At 37.9% G+C, this 18,010-nt stretch overlaps 1 long non-coding RNA gene across 2 annotated transcripts in view; it reads right to left on the reverse strand.

The window, feature by feature from the left end:
* The window catches only part of LOC119856246, a 168,937-nt gene that overhangs the window by 79,682 nt on the left and 71,245 nt on the right, over positions 1-18,010 (reverse strand). Inside the window, exon 4 of one of the 2 annotated variants that reach the window (XR_006281505.1) lies at positions 7,624-7,853. The exons of the other annotated variant lie outside the window; for it this stretch is intronic. This is a non-coding gene — a long non-coding RNA (uncharacterized LOC119856246). The remainder of the gene's footprint in view (positions 1-7,623; positions 7,854-18,010) is intronic. 2 annotated transcript variants of the gene reach the window in all.

Here is an 18,010-nt window from a genome sequence, read left to right on the forward strand (position 1 = left end):
ATTTTATATACATTTGTTTTATATGTGATATATAGATATCACTATATAAATTGAATGTCACACATTACAGAATGACCCTAAACCTGTGCTCTTACTTAAGAAAGCAATATATAGAGTAATATACATGTCTCGATGTGTTATATCCATACAAAATAATATATCTCAGTAAAGCTATATTTTTAAATAGTAAAATAATTCACAGTCTGTCATACTATCCATCAAAATGAAACATTGGTGCAGCTGTCCTAACAATTTGTTTTCACAAATTATAAATATCAAAATGTGTAAATATGTCACAGGTTTCCCAGTTTACTTTGAACATATATTTAGAATAAAACAGTCATGCATGGACTTGCTGACATTTACACTGTTCAGTTCTATGTTAGGAAGGGGTCCAAACATGGGAGGTTCTGAGTATTCTCAACCCATGTTGGTTTTACATTGAGGTGCTCAGTGCCTTACAGGAACAACCCAAAAAGCACATATTCTGGGAAAGATTATCAGCTGCTGTAAATTGTCAGAACTCCACTGAAATCAATGGAGCTATTACAATATACACCAGCTGAGGATTTGCCCCTATATGTTTTCAATGTATATTGGAACCTTACTGCATATCAATATTTGTGGAATCATCCATTTAAATTGGGTCTATTTTAACCATTTATTTTCAGTTCTCAGACTGGCCTATGTTTTAATTATTATTCAGTAGACATTCAAAATTGACAAATGTTTCCATTGGCTATACTTACAAAGTCATTGGTCCTCCAGGATGCTGAGCATCTCACAAAAGGTGCTGAGTACCCTGTTTCAAAATAATTGGGAAGGATATGTGGAGCACAGCATCCTGAACAATTGTGCCCAAATATTTTAATATATTTCTTCAGACTGGTGACAAGTCAAATCGTTTTACATTTGTTCATTAAATGTAAAGGCTTGGTTTATTTAACATTTTATTAAAATATAGGGCTATGAGTTTTTATCACTACCAATGGTTAAGACTACAATGCTAAACATTACTGAAATATTTTATGCATCTGTTAAGTGATGAAAATGAATGAGTTACATGGTATAACATCAGTACATGTAGTAATGTAGTAATCTTTCACATTTTACATGTTGTGTATAAAATTACTAATTGATGTATACAGTATGAAGAAAAAATAATCTACAGAAAGACATGGGACAGGTGTAAAATTGAATGTGTCCATATATTTATTTATAGCTTTTGTTCCAAAAATTGTTTTAATTTGGTTTTAAAACCAACTGTCTATTTTTTATTTATGGAAAATAAATTTCCAGAATTAAATGGACGCATTTTATAAATGCCACATAATGGATGTGATAGACATTATTCTTTGGAATTACTAAGGAGCAAAATACAATAATTTGGTGGAGAACATATGTCTAATAATCATATAAGATAAATTCATATGAAATATAGGAAAGATATTTATTTACTGTTACTGCTAAGCCAGCATTTATTTATCTTAGAAGATTTTTCATCTATGAGTAGAAAACAAACTTTCCTTCAAGAGGTCTGCGAACTGAATAATAAATGTCAGGTCTAAATCCTGTATGAAAATCAGTTCAGTTTAATCCTGGATATTCTTCAGCATGCAAATGAATGCTAGAGGTTCCCCTTGGCCCGCTGTCATATAGGCAGCCAATTTACAGACACTGGCACACTGTATGTGTTATGGGTTCTCCTTCTGCCCCTCCCCCTCCATCCTAAGACTTGGTCTCAGCTGCCTGCCTTTCACAGAAAACCACAAACCAAGGAAACATATCAGTAATAGCGCCCTGTAAATTAACTTGACATTTGATGCAGAAAAAACCCTAAAAGCTTACAAAAGACATTGAAAACAAAAGCCACTCAGGACACATACTACATATATTGTGGATTTAAGAGATCTGGAAGGTGGTTATTGTATTGTAACCGATACATACAGCCTTCATCTTCTTTGTTAAGACAATTCAGTCACTCTTTGTTTAAGCCACAGTATTCATCAAACAAACAAAAACTTCCTATATTTCTACAAAACATCCCCCATAAATCCAAATAATATAAAAATATGGCATTTAAGGGTTTTCTTTTACATTAAAATTATATATTACATTTATATTATTAAAAGGGAAGTTAGAACTATCAATATTCATTTACCTAGTAAAAAAGACAAGCTAACAATGCTAAAATATAAATAATATAATGCTAATGTGCTATGATTGGTATGAACTGTGTTAAATGTGTGATACACAAATGTTGTGTCTTAAAAATATGGTTACTCTAAAAATTTCATTCCCCCCACCCATTCAAGCTACAAATCTCTTTTTGTAAAAGGCATTTGGTTCAGAGATGAACTATTGATGAAATATTAACTGATCCTTTGATATTACTCATAATGTGTGGATAGAGGGAGGCATAGCATATTTAAGCTATTAGACATGCAGGAATGTTGTTATGCTTTATTGTGTCTGCCTGTCCCCACCTCTCTCTCTCTCTCTCTCTCTCTCAGCAGAGCTGGCAATACTACATCTTACAAATGTCTGGCCTTATGGTTTACAAGCATAGAAACTGTACTGGTAAAATGCATAATCTTAGCATCTCTGCTTCTTGATATTCATGGATTTATTTACAAGTCCCTGTGTTCTACTTTTTGCCTGTTTCTATGGTTTATATTACTGTCACGCCTATATTCTTGTGGGAATTTCAAATAAGAATCAAGATAGAACTGGCAAATATTCTGTAATGTAGTCTGCATTTCCATAATTTAGCCGTTTTTTAAAAGAAACAATTTTAAGAGGTGTGTAGACTTATGGATAAATGAAGAATATTTTGATTGGCTTTTTAGTCTTCAACTACTTAAGGTTCAGTTTGTGTAAAATGGCTGTAATAAAGTGAATTTATGTACATACATATGCTTGTGTATATGTAAATGCATTTGGAAAGAAGTTCATAAATCTCTGTCAATTTTGCTGATTAAGCTCAGTACTCTCACACTGACAACATTAAGATATTTCACAAAAGAGTTAACAAGCTGAAGAAAGGGTTATTCATTTTAGTTTTTCATGTGGTATCAACTAAAGAAAGGTTTTAAACAGTTCAAAAGAAACCATTTGTATTCAGCTAAATTTAAATGTAAGAAAGCCTTTCAATAGTACATTTTACAAGTACCACATGGATATTTCTGAAGGAACTTCCTTGTTTAATCATAAGGGAGTGATACATTTTATCAATGATCTATTTTCTAAATATTTATAGAATAAGGGCCTGATCCTGCAAATGCTTACATATGAATAACTTTACTCATGTGAATTGTCCCAGTTGATCTCAAGTGAACTATTCATATAAGTACAGTTTCTCCCATGTGTGTTTGTGGAACAAGACCCTAAAATACAAAAACTGATATTAATATAGATTCCACATATATTGTTCTTTTTCCAGAGATTCACACTTAAAAATTAATTAACAACTTTTTTAGGGATAGGTATTAGTTTAACCAGATTACAGTAATATAAAAAAATGGAAGGTATACTTAGCATGTACAGTACATACATTATTTTTGTATTCTTTTGATTCTAAGTTGCATCTATTCACTATATATAAATTCATTATATATAAAATACTCAAGCTACTAGGATGGGCAGTTAAAACACATGCTATGCAGTATATATTATTAAATGAAATTCACATCCTTTAAAAAAAAAGTTAATTCACAGAAAGGAGCTAAACCATTCAGTTTAACATGACTGTCTAGTGGTTTTGTGCATTTGTTTGTTTGTTTTGTAAAGTACCTTTGCAAGGCACTGTCATCAGTAGTAAAGTAATTTACAGCGGAGAATATTTTTAGAAGATGTTCATTTAAGAGTCCATAAAAAGGTCATGCAGTAAGATATAAATGTATTTGTAAGTCATATTGTTCTGTGTTTCTATTGTACTCTATGCTTCCATCATGGCTGAGAGATGGGAAGCTGGCATGCAAGCAGTGCAGCAGGGCAACAAAAAAAAAAAAAAAAAAAAAAAGGAAAGCTTTTTGAAAACACAAGTAGCAGGGTTTTTTCACCCCAAGTGCTAATTATAACCATGCCTCTTTTATTTAAAAATAAAGAAATATTTGTGGCAGTGAAGGTATATATGAACATTCTTCAATATGCATTCTGTTAAATAATATTAATAATCCTTTTGGCCCAAAAGGGAGACATTTTCATTCTGGCCTTTCAAGAACCTCAGTCTACCCATTCAAAGAGATGACAGAAAAATGAGCCTGAATATGCAGGCATTAAACATTTAAATTTTCTACTCCTTGGTCATTACACTGACTGCCATATTTTACATCTTCCCCTCCCCCACTATACTTTTGCTGATTTTACTTCATTTGCATGGACTCATTATGCATATAGCCTTTGTTCTAGTGATAGGGAATACAGTACAGTGACAAAGCAAAACCTACATGCAGAGAGGGATTTGTTCATCTACTGATATTAGCATTTCATTTATCAACATGATTCATTAGTTAAACCGGAGGCATTCTTCTGCTCGTAAAATAATAATAGATTTACAATTATTTTTAAAAGTGAATGCTATTGTTTAAAGCCCCTCCAAAAATCTTACTATTCCAGGTAGTTTAAACATATATTCTAGTGATAGGTAATCAGTAATATTGCATTTATGACAAGTGGGGGTGTCTACTGTTCATCTATCTTTATAGATTTGGATAAATGGCCTTATACAATGTATTTCATATTCTGTAAATACAATTCACTGTGGACAGCTAACCTTTAAGTTCAAGGGTTATCTCTTTCCCATGATCTTGAAACAAAGGAATTTGACTCTATAAGCGTCCTGTAAATTTCAGGTTGTTCCATGTTGTGGCGTACCATGTACTTTTTAATTTTATGGAAATTTTGGGGCTGATTCTTCAAAACTTACTCATTGATTTCAGTGGGCCTACTCACAGGAGGAACGATTATTTACATGAGTAAGATTTCCCAGATCAGGTCATTGTTTTCTCTATTAACAAAGTATACAACTGAAAGTGATAACAGGGTCTGAGCCAGCTTCTGTTAAAGACAATGACAAAACTCCAATTGACTTCAGTGTGAGCACGATTGGGCCCCTAGCGTAGAAACATACACAACAACATTTTTTCCTTTGTGTTCAGAGGATGATTAGACTGCACAGGGAATGTCAAGTCAGGTCCCTTGATCCTGAAAGGCGCTTGGCACCCTCCACTTCAGTGAAATTATTTAAAGAAGTGGTCCTCATCTTGAAGAATCAGCCCCTTTTCTTTGATTTGATACAATCTGTGGAGGCATTAGGTTAATCAACTATAGTCGAATTAAACTCCTTTTTGAACACGAAGACTTTTTAGTGGCACTAATGCTATTCTGCTATGGTAAAACACAAACACAAAAGCAAGCTGTTTCTGAAAGTAGAATCTCTTTCATGTTGTTCATAAAGGGGCCATTCCTGCCCCCACCTCCATGGCTTCAGAGGGTCCCTGGCAGAGGAATTGGTTACAATTAATTGATCTGATCTGCCTCACAAAGTGGATCCACAGCCTTTTAAGCTGTAGAATGGCAAAATCCCTCCCTCTGTATGATTACTCCCATGCAGCTACCTAGTCACCAATTTGGACTGGGTGCTACCATGAGTATTTGGCTCCAAGAGAGTTACATTCATTGTATATTGTCTAATGCACAATTTATTGTCTGTGCTATTGTGGTTATTAATTCCTATCTTCAATTATCTCAAATGTTTCTTGCACTGGTGAAATTTTACCATGTTTCACAACATTTGATTATGTAAAATCATATGTGAGGTGTATGATGTTGTTATTTAATCCTTATATCCTAGTAGCACCCATGATGTGCTGGGCGCTGTTCACATAAACAGGAAGTTACAGTCCCTGCCCCAAAGAGTTCACAATGTAAGAATATGCACATTTGGGCTCCAGTTCTGCAACCAATAGCACACAAACAGAATGCTGCCCCTGCAATTAGCCTCTTTTACTTCAATGAGCTTTGTGCAAGTGCACCAGCCCCATGATGTGCAATCAGTTGTAGGACTGGAATCTTATTCTCTATGCCAATAATTTATACCAGTTAATAATATTTAGCGATTCAATCCTAAAGGCATGTATAATAAATAAATAATCATCATCATCCTACTTTGCTGTAAGTGTGCATGGGTGATAGAAAGATAAATAAAAGATGATGGCCCAGATTCTTGACTAGTGGTAAATCAAATTGAAGTCAATGATGAAGCTAAAATCAATTTACGCCAGCTGAGATGTGACTCAAGGGCAATATCTCTGCCCCAAAGAGCTTACAATCAAAGTCCCAGGCTGTGTGTGGGACTTAAAGAGTTTGAAAAACCTGGCACAAGGAGTCTCTCCCAAACCTTGTGTAGCCCACATAAAAAAACCAAGCAGATTTGAAGTCCTTTCACTCAGGAGAGCCCAAAAACTGCTGCTCCCTGCCAAGAGCATGTGACACTCCAAAGAGAGGGGAAAAGAGGCATGGTTCCACCTCCTCATGTACTGGCTAGTGGGCCTACCCAGCTATGTGAGGTAGGTGGAATAATCAGTACCTCATAAAGTGGACATGTTCTGCCTCTGTGCATCCAGAATGCCTCCTTGTGCTAGCCACATGGCCGTGTGCTTTCACACTCAGGGTTGCTGGAACAATTTGTTTAGTGGTGGGTTCTGAGAGCCATTAAACCAAACTGAAAAGGAATACTTGTGGCACCTTAGAGACTAACAAATTTATTAGAGCATAAGCTTTCGTGAGCTACAGCTCACTTCATCGGATGCATTACACTGTATATAATGGAAACCACTTCAAGTTGGGAGGTGCGGCAGCACCCTCAGCACCCCTAGTTCCAGCACTTATGTCCACACTTTGCAAGACACAGACATGGGTAAGCCCAAAGGCAGATGTAACAAGATGTTTTGCATGATAAGGAATGTAGGATCAGATTATCAGGATTGAGTTTCAAGGTCAGATTCTGCTCTCAGTTAAATGTTTTTTTAATCTGAAGCAAATCAATGGATCAGTGTACATGCAAGTATATTATAAGAGTGTAACTGAGGGCAGAGCCTGGCCTGTAATGATTTAATTATGATAAGTGCTAAATTTCCTGTTGAGCACCTTATAGTTAAATATACATGGGCCAGAATCTCAGCTGGTGAAAATTGGTAAAGCTGTGATTTCAATACCAGTATGCAATTTACACCACTTAGGATCTGACCCATATATTTAATTTTAAAGGTTATAACATTGCAATTATTCATCATTATGACCTGTCTTCGAAATTTGCAAAGAACCATTCTAGAGTGCCTAATTCAGCCTAAAACTCACTCTGCAGGCAGTGTACATCCAGTGGGCTGGGACTCAACTCAGTTAGATGAGTTTTCTACCAGTGTAATTCCATGGAGTTACACCAATATCAAACTGGTGAAACAGAGTAGGGACTTGGACTCCAGGACTTTGAGGTCAACTCCTATTCCGTGATGGAAGTACAACTTTTGTAGTGCCTACGGAATGCTGCCTGGGGCCTTTCACAGACATCCTGCACCCAGGACCAGTCTGTAACTTTAGGGTAAACAAGCTCTTGGGACTTACACTGAGTGGGTAGGTTTCCACAATGAGTTATTCCCCGGATGAAAGATCAATCAGATGAGGAAGTGTTTTAATGAATCTGTGGCCATGAGTCTTCAAGCTTTTCCTAGCTGACAGTTTTTGTTTTGAAGATGAGCCAGAGAGATGTAGAAATGGGCCAGAAACCCAAAGATTAATCCACCCATACACTCCACCTCAGTCCCAGCAGCATACCTGTGGTCAGGAAGAGTATCCTGCAAAAGAATGGCAGTTGTGGGATTTAGGTGTGGGTATCTCAGCTGTAGTAAACTATTTTCTTGGGGAGTCTCTCATGTACAGGAAATGTTAGTTCTGCTTACAGTGTCCAGCACAATGAGATCCTCCTATTGCAATACATATAATCAATAAATAATGGTAATAGTGATTCAATGGAGCATGCAGAGCTGTGTCATCCTCCATTTCAGGGTTTTATAGGTAAATTGGCTAGAGTAAGTTATGAAGCCTGCTGTGCCCAGTGTGGGGAGGTAGAGCTGGGTAAATATTTTAAAATTAATCACTTGATTTATTTCACCTCTTTCTGTTCACTTTTAGTTCAACTGTGTGCAAACTGATTGTGACATTTAAAAATATATTTGTTATTCATAATTATTTGCTGAATAATTTCTTCACGTAATTCTCTTGTCTATAGCTTTATTGGTGATCTTAGTCAAAGTATAACCTGATTTGATTGGGCACATAGGTGACATGGTGTTTCTATTCTCTGATTGGCTTAACATAACTCTTCAAATCAGGCTCTTGGTGCAAATACTGATGAGCAGGAATTGGAAATTCTCTCTCCATGAATATTCTGTAATATTTGCTTAAAATTTGCTGTTTTAATGACCATTTCTGCCAGTAAACTTGTCCACCAGAACATTCACAGAAAGCAATCATAAAAGAGGGACAAACACTATTAAAGTCAGTAGTTTAAAAATGTTAACAAACATTCTCAGAAAGTGATGTGCAGTATTCACCAAGCTCTACTGCAAGGACTAGGTGGGTAGTCCCGAGAACTGAGTGTCCTCTGTGTGAGCATGGTCCTCTCCTATGCAACTCTGCAATTTGAAAACAAGGAGCTAGGTTTGTTTATTTGCTGTTGGTTTTCAGGTCAGGTCAACCTTATTATTGAATTGATTGGCCTATAGTGAAGCCAATACCTTTGGCTTGTGCAGCTCTGAGGCTGCAAGTTATTTCATCCTATTTTATTTGGTGACATTTAAGTTTAAATTGTCAACATCCAACCTCTATTTATGCATGTGCAAAATTCCATGCAGACACATATGCTTCCACACTTTATTAGTGCAATTACCTGAATGTCTATTTCAATATTTCTAAAATATGCACAACTATTAGTATTCCTCACAAAATGCATTGAAACAAAACAGTTTTGTAGGTGCAAATTATACTATTTATGTGCAAGTAGGTGCTGGATTTTTTTTAATTGCAGCGGCTGGTGTTTGCATCTGCAAAATGCTGGTATCTCTATGTATATGCACAAATATAGGCCTGGCTACAAACTTGGACTTTAAACTATCTCATTCTTCAGAAGTTCACATTGGAGAGGGTTGAGTCAGTAATAAGGATTGTGCTACGTTAGTATGGACACCAGATGGATTCATATATTGCATGCACCAATAAATTACTTCCTAAGTCATTAGTTTTTATTTTTTATAAAGTGCCTTGAACAAGATACATAAGCAAAACTAAAATATAAAATATCACAAACAAAAGATTTATAATAAAAATATTTTAGCACAAACACAAAGCTAACATTTAGAACAGTAGCTGCAATTATAGGGTCTAATTTTGCAGCCCTCACTAAGGCAAACCTCTCACTAAAGTCAATGGATATTTTGGCTGACCTAAACAAACAATGGGGTCATATTCTTTCCTCTCTTCTACATGCAGAACTCCCATTGAGGCTAACTGGAGTCTTGTGCAGCATCCAAGGGCAAAACTGGGCCCAATAAAAGTTTAACAGTGTTGACTTATAAAAACCCTGGGGGTTATTTTTGGAAGTGCGATAAAAGCGTGATTAAATTACTTCAAGCTAATAAAACGTGGTATGGAATTGTTCAAGGTATAGATTTTGTTTAATACATAATTTCCCTATCATCATCACTTTTTTGGTTTTGTGCATTTAATTTTGAGTTTAGAAAGTTAAACCAGGAAGGGCTTGAATCTCAAAACTGTGCACACAATTGTGTGCATGATGATCAATAGTGTCCCAAAAGTACTGGCCTGCACTGGGAGCTGAGGAGAGCTGTACAGGCACAAGATGAATTTCAGAAAAGGGAGGAAGAATCTTTCCCAAATTCCCCAGGATGACACTCAACCCTGTGATGCCTGCCCACATCTCAGATAAAATGTCAAACATTTATGAGTGATTCTCCACCATTATACCCTTAAGCAAGCAAGGTGCACTTAGTTGGTCCACAGGAATTGGTCTAATTTCTTCTAATTAGTTCTGTATTTCTGTTCAGTTCACAACCCTTCCTTGCCAAGACCTCAGGAAGCAGGCAACTATTTATTTTACAAATAAAGTCAATCAGAGATTATGCAAGCTCACTTGTTGAAGAGCTGGAAATAGAACCCCGATCTCATCTACTCAGATACATTGCCTTTCAAACTGGTTATGTCAAATCTGTGTTCTTCACTATCCGATCTGTAACTGCTGCTCTAACTTCTAGACTAAACTTTGCCCTCAGAACTAGAAATATAATGCGCAACCCTGATATCCAACCTTTCACAGCTGTTTCACAAAGATATGTAACACATTGACAAACTGTGTGTCATGTCTCTCTCTGCGAGTTGATCCACAGAGGAAAACACACTACCTCTGCTATTAGTTACTCCTTTAGATCAAGTAGAAGAGGCTTTGCTGTATTTCTGAAGGTCCTTTGTTCAAACTATGCTGATCCCACATGTGAGAAAAAATAGTATTTGATTATATAATTAAATACTGTACCCTAATGCATACAAAGAGGCCAAATTAAGTTGTACAGGTAACCTTAATTCTTGCATTTCCAAATTTGGGAACTTGACTTTTTTAAATTCTTCTTTTAATGTAATTTATTGTCTCTTTTATTTTCCATAAAATTGCAATTATTTCAGGGTCCTGCCACTAACTTAGGAGGGGGTTCTGGGGTCCTCTCTCTGCTATATAATAGCTAGCTAGCTATATGTAAAGCAAGTGAGATAGGTGCTCCTCCTAAATTAGTATTAGGGACCTTGAATAATTATAATTGTTTTTAGATTGCAAAATACTGCACATAGAAGTGAGTTTTGATTTGTATTCACATTTGTTTTATTGTTTGTCTGCATTTTGGTTAATAGGAGCTCTCTCTTTAAGAGCAGGAATACTAATTGTAGATGGGTGGGACACAATTGTAGAGTATGCTTGAAGAAGCCTGAGAACAGTACATGCGATAGGTTTGCCCGTGTATTCAGAGAAAGGAATTCTCTACTTATGTAAGCGCCAGAGAGGTCACAACTCAGTTTAATGCTCTTATTTCAATAAAGCCACATCTATTTTTGAATGTGTAACATTAGAGATCTGTAGGCCACCAGTCTGAATTCACCCTATCTTAGTATAGATTACAAGTTGTTCTCAACCTATGGATGCTTGGTAGCTTTATATGATATGAGTTTAGTGGGTCTCAATTCCAGATCCTATGTCACAAATTCACCACCATACTTTGCACTAACTGGCAGATTCAGAAGATAGGTCAAGAACTGCATGGGCCGTGGAGAATTAAATACCCATTTTATCTCCATAGAAATTCCCACAGAGATCAAAGTTGAGGCATGCTGATAGTGCAGTGTGTATGGAAATCTCAGCCTCCTGTTAAACAGAGGACTTCCATACGCCGCAGCTTTGAAACCAATACTTTCACCAGCACTAAATCCTCAACAAAGAGTAAACTGAAATGTGTAGTTGTATGCAAATTATTTTCAAACATTAAAAGTTGAAGCTTCACAAAGTTTAATAATATACTCCCTATTGTGTAGCTAGCCAGCTCTGCTGACCAATGCAGAGATCAGGGCAAGACTATGCCCCTTCTGCCTCCTACATGCTTCCAGGGGTCTTGTACCTTCAGGAGTCTTCAGAGGTTCTAAGGAATAGCCCGTGGGCTGCAAGGACCATAACTGTGCTAGGTTTTAGGGCACAAAAGTGGAGAGAAGTCTTCTTGTGCTCTCCCTTTGCACACTTTGGAGCAGTCAGGCATAATCTGGCTCATAAATTGCATATGCCAGTACCATGATTATATACACAAAGTTTCTGTGTATACAAGTGGTCAATTAAATTACACATTTGTGCGCCAAATAACTGATTTTCACTTTTAATTATGGTAATGGCAAGTACAGATCAGGCATGCAATTTTGCATACATTTTTGTGTGCATAATTGCACACATTAGAGAGACAAAGTGGGTGAGGTAATATCTTTTATTGGACCAACTTCCACTGGTGAGCGAGACAAGCTTTCGATTCACTCAGAGCTCTTCTTCTGCTCTTGACCTGAAGAGCTCTCTGTAAGCTCAAAAACTTGTCTCTCTCACCAACAGAAGTTGATCCAATAAAAGATATTACCTCACCCACCTTGTCTCTCAAATAGCCTGTGACCAACACTGCATAATTGCATACATCATTTTTAAAAATGAGCCTATAAACCAACTGCAATTGAAGATTTTAAATATTTTAGTACTGGTGATTGTAATCGCTTTATTATTATTTTTATTTTATTTTATTAATTCTATTAATACTATTGAAATCAGCAAACAAACTTTTGCATAGTTATATGCCTTATCTGCCTTTGAAACCTCCAAAACCCATGAGGTTTCCCCATCACTCAGTAGCTGCCTAGTGGTATATTGTTTTGATAAAACTTTCCTATTTCATTCTTACGATTTTGATTCTGTGTTTGTATTATTGGAATGGTTTTCACCCTCCTCTATATTTCAAAGATGGGCCCAAACCAAAATCCTAGTTCCAGACTCCTCCCAAAGGATGTTCAGATTTGGATCTTAAGTTCACAGCTGTAGCATCCCTATGTCATGCAAACTTGACTGAAAACTTCAAGTCTGAACTTCGAGAAAATTTGGGTCTACATATGAACTTTGTGATTCAGGCCCATTTCTTCTATAGTTGTTCATTTTAGTAGAGGGGGATAAAACTCAGAAAGGTCAGTCTTGGGAGAGAATTCATTCTAAAGTAAAGAGCGTGTTTTGCACCACTATGGAAATCTGAAAGGAGCCTGACACAGGCAGAAACTTGTAAAATTTTAGACTCATTCATTGTAACTAAGATGTTTTTAAGACTGTCACTAGTTTGTATTAAGCTTTCCTTAGCCATCATTCTCGGTGTTTAAACAAATAATCACTTATATTTTCTGTACATATTTCTGTGATGTACCTTAAAAGAAATACATCTTTTGCTTTATATAGTTTGGATGCAATTGCACCACTTTGTTTGGACCACTTATTTCTACAGAGAGAGTTATTTGCCTGCCTTCAATTCCAGAAAAAAGTATCAAGGAAAAGGGGAAAGTAACTGTTGATTTGGTAGTCTGAAAGCCAGGATGCTAGATCAGAGAGCAGCAACCTCATAGTAATTGTCCTTTTTCAACCTAGGGATAGGCTGTGTAACAAAAGGTTACCTCTGGGTGGTGACAAGACAGTTTCATTGAGCTTGATCCCCTAAGACTAACAATACAGCTGGGCCTCATAACAAGGTTTTGAAAGGACCAAGGAAGAGATGGGAGCCAGATGCCAGTAGGATGGTCTCGGTGGGACATAAAAAGAGGAGGCATCTTAATGAGAGATAACCGTATAGACATTTGACCAGCAGAGGAGGCTATGAATATGAGAGGGGCACATCATTCAAAAACCAAATAAAACCAATCCCAAGGAAAGGAATTCGACTGAAATTAAAACTAAATTTGCCAATCACAAAGAGCTTCATTACCATGAACAGGAGTTTACACAGTTATTCGCATTAATGTTAACAGGAATAACGCATTAAGAATACAGTAAGAGACAGATTGTAAATGTCGCTAGTGTGCAAGTGCAGATGTGCTCCGGGGCTGGAGCACCCATGGTAAAAAAAAAATGGTGGGTGCTTAGCACCCACCAGCAGCCCTCCTATCAGTGCCTCGCCTCCCCTCCCTCCCAGTGCCTACCACTTGCTGCGGATCAGCTGTTTCACAGCATCTGGAGGTGTTGGGGAGAGGGCAGAGAAGCGAGGGTGCAGTGCGCTTAGGGGAGGGGGTGGAACTGGGCAGAGAAGAGGCGAGATGGGGCAGGAAGAGGTGGGGCAGGGTGGGACATTAGAGAAGGAGTGGAGTGGGGGCAGGGCCTGGGCGGAGCACCCTCCCCCCCCCGGCACATAGAAACTCGTCACCTGTGGGAAGTACAAAGGGTAGAATACACTAAGTGACTTAAGCATTATGATACTGAATGCCTTTTGGGTGCCTAGAAAAATCCCAGGAACAACTCTGCAAGCCACAAACCCTGAGCGAGGCACTTAGGCTCCTACACAATGAATGGAGAATTAGGCACCTTGACCTATTTATCCATAAAAGCTAGCATGCTAGGCAGGGAGCTACCTAAGCTAGCCACTGGAAGATGCCAATGAGAGGGATCTGTGCTAAGCACTGCCCCTCTTTTGTAGATAGATGCCAAAGTCCAGGGAGGTGCCTGTCTCTGCTTAGTGATCCACAAACTGGGGGCATTCAGCTGCCTAAGTTGATGCAAGGCCTGAAACAAAAGAGCCGGGAGTAGGCAGAAAGGGAGGAGGTCTTTACTTATAAACTTTAGCTTAGGTAATAGGGTACTGTGACCCTAATAACATCCCAGTACAAGAAGGCAAGGGGTTCACTGGTATCTGGTAGTGAGTTTCAGCTGGTCTGATCAATTCAGTGTACCCCAACTCAGTAATGTCATAACCTGTTTCTAAAAGGTGTCATGTAAGATATCAATAAAAAGCTAATAACATATTGATCATTAATATTGTTGTATGGTGCATGGGCAGAAGACAAATTCAAAATTACAAACATATTGGGAATTATCTTGTTCAAGTATCTGCCTGACAGGACTGAAGTTACCCCACCTAGACAAAGGGATGTGGTTCTGCCACCTTGATGGTACTTCCAACATACATTAAGAGACAGTGGGAATGCTTTTACATAAAACCCATCAAGCTAACAAGGGGAGGAGATAACCACTCAGCATCATGGCAAGAGTAAGCAATTACAGGAACAGATGCATTCATTTGCATTTTAGCAAACACCAGTATGGGGAGAAATCAGCATAGAAACTCCTTCTCCAGCAAACTCCATGTCTCCTTTCTCACAGCTTGAAGGTACTTTACTGCGGGGGTGGGGGAGTAAAGCACCAGAAGAATCCATTTCAAAGGTTAATTGGACTATAAAATCAAGTGTCAAAGAACCCCAAATTAAGATGGCAACAGAACCAAGCACTTCAGACTTGTGGAAGATCCTGACCAGAGGGTTGGTCAGCCATTTGCTGGAAGATAGATTGGTAAAGAAACTACCTTAAACAAAGGCTTGTTGTGTTAAGTCTTAGCCATTAGAAAGTGTTTTTTCACTTTTATTTAATTGTAACCATTTCTAACACTATCTTTTATACTTGAACTCACTTAATATCCTAAATCTTTTTGTTAATAAATTTGTTTTACTTTTAATGTAAATCAACCCAGTGATGTGTTTGAATTAAAGTGATCTAGTTAATGCCAAAGTGATAACCTGAGATTTTGTCTCTTTAGAGGAGAAAAACTTAATTATTCCTATGAATGGTCCAGGAGAGGGCTGGATATTGCCAAGCAATTCAGGACTGGCATAGGTGCTGACTCTGTGGGTGTTCTGGGGCTGAAGCACATACGGAAAAAAAATAGTGGGTGCTCAGCACTCACCAGCAGCCCCCCTGATCAGTTCCTACTCCCTGCCCGCACTTCCCAACTGCTGGTGATCAGCTGTTCAATGGCGGGCAGGAGCCACTAGGGGGGAAGGGAGGGCTGAGAGCAGAGCACGCGCAGGGGAAGGGTGGGAACAGGAGGGCAGGGATGGGGTTTGAAGGAAAAGGTAGAGTGGGAGTCAAGCACCCCTTGGCAACTCAGAAAAATGGCATGTCTGGGGTGTTGATTGCCAGGTATAACCAATGCTGGCATTAACTAGAGCATTGCTGGGATATAACAAGCAGGCTGCTGGAATCAGAGTTGCTGCTTCAAAGCTGCTTGTCACACAGACACTCAGGGCATGCTTGTCTGTGGGCTGTCAGCATCCAACCTGTGAGCCACAGCAGCAGAGCATTGAAGGCATTCAGGGTTACAGGGCAGGTGGTGACACAGGTCCTCACTGGTCTGGGATGCAATCCAGAACATGACAGGTACGCACCCAGGATGTAGGAGATCCCCAGTTCAAGTATCCCCTCCTCATGAGGGGGAGAGGGGATTTGATCAGGGAATTGCCCTAACCACTACGCTAAAGAGTATAAGGGAGCTCCTCCTCCTCTCCCCTCCCCCAGATGTTTTGTGTGAGAGGCTCAATCCAATAGGTGGATTCTGAGCTCACCTACCATAGCGGGCCCCCAGACACTATTTAGGTGGCTGTACACTTATCTTCCCCAGTTCATGAATAGGATGCAATACACGTTCTCAGAGGCAGAAACATAGGTTCCTTGGGAGCTTTTTCTGTAAAAACTTAAGTGCCAAGTGAGGTTAGTTATTCACAGGATTAGGTGGCAGCCAAGCCAGAGTTTTGTGGGTCTCACTGGTGCCTAAAAATGGGATTCAGGCACATGAGTACCTTAGAGGATCACATCCAAAAGCCTTTGTCCCACTTACATACCTAGTGCTTTCAAATTTCTTCAAAAGTCTGTACAAACACTGAATCAAATCCAGCTTGCCTTACTCATGCAAGTAGCCCCACTGCTATAACCGAGAGCAGAATTTGACACAAGCAGGAATTACTTATAGGAATACGGCAAACAGGATTTTGTTGATTAGTTCATTAATCCTCATAATACCCCTGGGAGTTAGGTCATTTAATTTTGAAAAAAGTTAAATTTTCTTAAATATGGGCAATATTTTGGGTGAAATTTAGGAGCATTTTCAATCAAAGTTGCACTGACAATTTAAAAAACAAGCAAAATTTACATGTCTCTATATTTTAGATGTGAAAACACCTCATTCACAAAATTTCATGAAAAAATTACATTTTTCAAACACAAAACTGCCTAAAATTAAATTATGAAAAAAAAATCCAAACAGCTTGCACACAGATTTGCATGATCCTAGTATAAAACCTGGAGGTGGTCTGAGTGGAATTCCTAGTGGACAGATGTCCACATTATAATACAAATCACCATTGGCAGTGTCAGCAGAAAGACCAAGGACTGAATGGGTATGGAGACAACACTTCTTCAAACCATCCTGAGGAGCTGTGGTGGAGCAATGTAGGAAAGTTTCCATTGCTGTACGTGTTCTGGACTTTAATAAAGGACTTCAGTCTTCAAGACATGATTTAGAGCCTCCAAGAAACTAAACTTTAAAGGAGATTTTCCTTTCGAAGCTAAGCAACAGCCTCCATTGTTTTAGGCTGCACCATAAATCATCAGCACCTGAGTTATGCATAATGAACAAAAGACTAAGATGCATAATAGCATCAAAATCAATTTGAGATCTCATTAAAAACTGTAAAGAATAATACTAGTGCTACGATTAAAAATATTAAAGAGAGTAAGCATCTTTTCGTATTCTAAATTAATAAAATATTGTTTAAGTGAAGTGCTCTGATAGTAATAGATGGGCAGGGCATTGGTGTCACAGAATAATATAACATTAAAGAAGTGCTTCAAAACAATCTAAACATTTAAGTGGATTCTAAAATTACAGCCCACTAAAAGCTAGAGAGTATATTTCTCTTTTCAACATATGCCTAATTCCCAACAACATTAATAAGCATTCCATACTTGGATTGGGCCAAAATCTGTCTCAGTTAAAAGCACCCAACTCCCACAAAAGGACACTTTGTGCATATGTGTACAGCATTTGTCTTTAAGAGAGGAAAACCTATAAATCTTACTGGTGAGTTCTAATGCACAGGACATTTATTAACTTTAGATATCCATGTATATGCAACTTAATTTAAAGTGCCTGATAAAGTTGTGGGAAACTCTCTCATTCAAACCAATTTTTAAAATTCATCTAACTGTTCCTATTTTCATGCCTATTGCATTTTTTGTATTGTGTGCTTTGTATTACTAAGGACCCAGTTTTACTAGCCCTATGTTTATAGAACAAGTCAAACCTGCTGAAGTAAATAGGATTTCTGAAAATTAAGGATTTGCAGTATT

The sequence above is a fragment of the Dermochelys coriacea genome, chromosome 5 (assembly GCF_009764565.3).
Source record: "Dermochelys coriacea isolate rDerCor1 chromosome 5, rDerCor1.pri.v4, whole genome shotgun sequence".
Taxonomy (NCBI): domain Eukaryota; kingdom Metazoa; phylum Chordata; order Testudines; family Dermochelyidae; genus Dermochelys; species Dermochelys coriacea.